The sequence below is a fragment of the Quercus robur genome, chromosome 4 (genome assembly GCF_932294415.1).
Source record: "Quercus robur chromosome 4, dhQueRobu3.1, whole genome shotgun sequence".
NCBI lineage: Eukaryota > Viridiplantae > Streptophyta > Magnoliopsida > Fagales > Fagaceae > Quercus > Quercus robur.
This window is the reverse complement of record NC_065537.1, coordinates 2,529,012-2,533,427: the sequence shown is the minus strand read 5'-3', so window position 1 is coordinate 2,533,427 and position 4,416 is coordinate 2,529,012. Positions and strand designations below refer to the sequence as shown.

At 32.9% G+C, this 4,416-nt stretch overlaps 1 long non-coding RNA gene across 2 annotated transcripts; it reads right to left on the bottom strand.

The window, feature by feature from the left end:
- Positions 1-613: 613 nt before the first annotated feature.
- Positions 614-4,036, bottom strand: LOC126720336 (uncharacterized). Of its 2 annotated transcripts, XR_007653352.1 has the most exons (3): positions 3,827-4,036; positions 967-1,087; positions 614-865 (listed from the first exon to the last, which is right to left on the bottom strand). It is a non-coding gene; the product is annotated as an uncharacterized LOC126720336 (long non-coding RNA). The 2 variants fall into 2 exon arrangements; XR_007653351.1 differs by lacking the exon at positions 3,827-4,036 and having other exon boundaries at positions 967-1,613.
- Positions 4,037-4,416: the final 380 nt, after the last annotated feature.

The following is a 4,416-nucleotide window of genomic DNA, read 5'->3' as shown; positions in this document are numbered from 1 at the left end:
TGCAAGAAACCATTGTTTGCAAGGGACTAAACTTAATTTTGTGGTGGGTATATATTACAAAGAAATTTGTTGGTAATTTTCTTGCATTCAACTCTATATACCTGCAAATAAAAATACAACCTAAATAAAATCACATACTTTCATGCAACAATAATTGCACAGTTCCAATGCTATTTTTTTTTTTAATAAAAACTGACACGCACACACCAAATAGAAAGGAGGAAACCAAAAAATTAAAACAATAATAAATAAAAAAGAAATTGACATTCCCTCACTTCCCCACTCTTTGTCTGTACTGAATCTAATTTAAGGAGATGACAGACATCATCAAATAATTTGCCACCAACAACAACTGTTTCAAAGGGGAACCCAATCTGGAATTCTTGGAAATTATTTTTAGCATTGCCACTAATCAGCTAATATCAGTCAGTTACATTCAAACTAACTAAATTCATACATGCACTAAGGAATTAAACCTAGTATGTAAACATTATAAACTGAAAAATCAATGAATTAAACCAAGGAAAATGACCAACCTGGCATCAACACATGATTTAGAAAAAATGATAATTGAAATCTTATAAGTTATAACTAGAGCAGATTTGGTTCAAGGTTTTTCTGAAGGTTGTGGGTTTGAGAGAATATAGTTATTGATCCTCAAGAAGCTTACATGATAGTAATGATTACATTGTCCTTATTAGCTTTAATATGAATATCACGATCAACATACTCTTGTAAAAGCTCAAGCTCATCAACATTGAGAAACGACAATGAAACTCCTAAGTCCTACTTGAAGCTCCATCAAGGCAATGTACTTTTGCAACGGGACTTGATATTGTCAGATGTTTTGCATCAATTTCTTCTCCTGGGATTAGTAAAATACAAAAGAGGGTCAGCGAAAATTTCAAACTATGAGAACAATGAATCAAATAAAACAATGCTATAAGCCAATATCACTAATACAACCTGAAGTTGTTGAGACAAAATTATTGGAGGCAGAAGACTGTGCACATAATGAGCATCCCTCTCTTTCTCAGAGAAAGCAAGTCCTTTGTTGTACTGGGGATCCCTAAGCAAAGAATAACCACTGCACCACAACCATACACACCTCACAAACTTTAGTTCAGAATTTAGAAAGTTACATGTCAGAGATTATGGTATAGTTCTGAAAAGCGATAAAAACAGAGTCCCCTGTTATCTCAAAGTAGCATTTTTGGCTTCTGAACTTCATTTATATTAACATATATTAATTTATATGTTTTATCCAAGTAAATTATTTTTTGGCATCAACCAAGTGGGGCCTCAGTTTCTTAACTGAACCCAGATCAGAATGCACCATATCTTTTAAGAAAATGACAGGAAACTCAGATAATTTTTTTTTTTTGAAGGTTAATAATTATTCCAACAGCGTAAGATCAATAGGATGCAAAAGAAGAAAAAAAGAGTGTAATAAACATGTGATCACAAAAAGAACCCTTCATTTTAAGTATTCAGGAACTTTCAGATTCTAAAAGGCCAAAAAACTACACTACAAATCATATAAAAAACAAAACAAAAACTCTCCCCTTTTACAATCAAACATCCCTATTCACCCATGTAGCAGTCCCCTCCCCTCCCCTTTTCCCTTTCTGACTTTCTGTTACTTTAAGTATGTTGTGAGAAGACCTGTAGTTTCTTGTTTCTCAATCTTTTCTAATTGTCTTTGTTCATTATCTAATACATACAAATAAGTGAAAGGACCAACTGTAACAAATAAATTATTAAGACCTCCTTTACTCAAAGAAAAAAAAATCTCAATCTATAAAACACAAATAGGCATTCATAGTATACATACTGCATCTGCATTAATAGGCATTGATCAAAACAATATCAAGTGATTCAATGTGTATTAATAATTGATGAAAGTTTTTAAATAATAATAACTCACATAAATCAAAAGTCCTAAACTTGCAGAAATTATATCTATAAAATACAATACAAAATATCACTCCCTTCATATGTTACAATAGTTTTCATTTAGAAACAAAATATTAAGCACATGATATATATGAAGCAAACAAACCACAAACTAAAGGTCTTTTATGTTACTTTTTTTTTTTTTTTTAAGCCTTGGGTTTATAGAGACAAAACATAACCTTAATTCACAACACATACTTTGAAAACATTCTGTTTTTTTACTCCTCATTCTCCAATGACAATTGCTCTTTTGGTTTCCATGTTAACCAAAACATAGCAAATAATCCAGGAAACCATAATTCCACTTAGAAAAAATTATAAATTATCCTACAATGTAAAGTGTTAGATTTAAAAGTAGCAAAGGTGAAAATCCCTAACATTACCCAAGAGCGAAAATCCCTAATGTTACCCAAACCAAAATACATCGATGATGATTTGAGACAAAGCATCCAAAGAAAGAGAATAAATCCATCTATCCTTCAATAGGTATCGAAGGAAAACCCTAGACAGTTCAGCAGGAGGGGAAAATTTTAAATATAGAAATTCAAATAGGAAAAGCACCGGTGAGAAGTTACAGGAATTGAAAATAGTGGTTGAAGTGGGAAATAGTGTGCTTACCTTCTAGATATACTACTGCAAAGAAGGGATGGGTGCAGTAAAAACAATCAGAGTAGCAGGGATGGGGAAAAGGACGCATAGAGCATATGGCAATTAGAAGGGAAGCAATAGGGTAGAGAATGAACAATGACAAATAGTTATTCTAGAAGAATTAACATTAAACAAATATGAAAATTTCAAGCACAGAGAAATTGATTTTGAAACCTAAAAGGAACAGAGCTGCAGATATAAAGGGAAGGAACCAAATTGATTGAAATAAAGAGAGCATGCGTAAGTAATTGGGGGAAAAAAATGAACTCAACTGACTCATACCTATTCTTGGAATTCATTATCTTATTCTTTATAGGACCTAGATTAAGGAAAAAGGTCCAATTTACTTTTTTATTACCACTTGACTTCTAAAGCTTACATCTTTGTCTAGAAAGTATCTAAAAGAAACTACATTTTAACCTAGAAATCGTAGATAAATAAACATGAACAAATTTAACCCAAATAATCAAAACAGAATCACTTATAACTCAAATACCATAATGAGAACCAAATATAACCTAAAGACCCAAACAAATATCAAAGCCTGATCAAAATGTCAAACTGAAAAGCGAAGAGAAAAACTTAATTTGAATAAAAAAATCGCAACCAATCCAAACAAAATATCAAACCCCAAAAGATTTAGTTTAGGGGTTTTGAGAATTGAGAGAGGCAGAGAAAACGGCTTCAACGCGGAGGAAGAGGCAAAGAAGAAGAAAAGATTTATCGGGAGTGGGTAGTTTTGGGATTTTTGTGTAAATCGAGCTTTCAAACGTTGTAATGATCGGGATTTTGGTTGGATTTAACCGTAAACTTGGTAGAATCAATGCTGAGTTCACCGTTCTGCCTCTTTCTCTGCTTCTTTCCCCGTTTCCTCCTCGCCTCTCTCTGTCTTTCATCACCTCTCAATTTCTATTTCCGTCTATGCTTTAATTGTAACTAGTTTTTTTTTTTTTTGTTATTTATAATAACAGGCTTTTAAACGGTGTGTAGCAATACCAAACAACATAATTTATTGCTTTTTAAAGCAAAACATGGCTGAATTTTGGATAGGTACTTTTCTTATTTGTCACCACCTCCTTAATCACAGGAACCCACTTTCTCTTAGCTTCTGCTATTATATATATAAGGGAAACTTATCCCGAAATCACAGAGAAGTTTCAAAACAGAATTAAAACAACAAAAACTCATAGAGAGAAAGAGAGGGAGAGAGAGAAGAACGTACCTGGAAAACTCAAAAGGGGATAGCGATGGTCGGCCAACCGAATCTCCAGTGTGGCGCAAGTTTTTTTTTTTTTTTTTTTTTTCTCCTAGCAGAGTTTGATGTCAAGAGATCGCCTCTATCGCAGTATGGCTAGGGTTTTTTTAGAGAGAGAAAATGTTAAGAAGACTGATGTGAAGAGGCTAGGTTTTTTTCCTTTTTCCCTTTCTCTGTATCACAGTATTGGCAAGAGTTTTTTTTTTAGAGAGAGAAAATGTTAAGTAGTCTGAAAAGATCGGTAGATATTTTTTAATTTCTATTTTTTTTTTCTTTTAACAGTTTTTTTTTTTTTAATATAAGCAATTATAGCCAAACGGTGTTAATTTTTTGAAAACAATATAATATATCTGTAGAGAGGGAAAATTCCCGACCTATCACAAGCTGACACGTCACATTACCAAGTTCACAAAATACAGCCAATTACAAAGCACCATGTACTGCTGCTAGGTTTTGCTATCACTATTCAGAAGTCAACAGAAATTTGCCAAGTGTCATGCAAAAACTAATCACACATCAGCACACGTGTAAGCGATGACACAAACAGCTTCGCACGT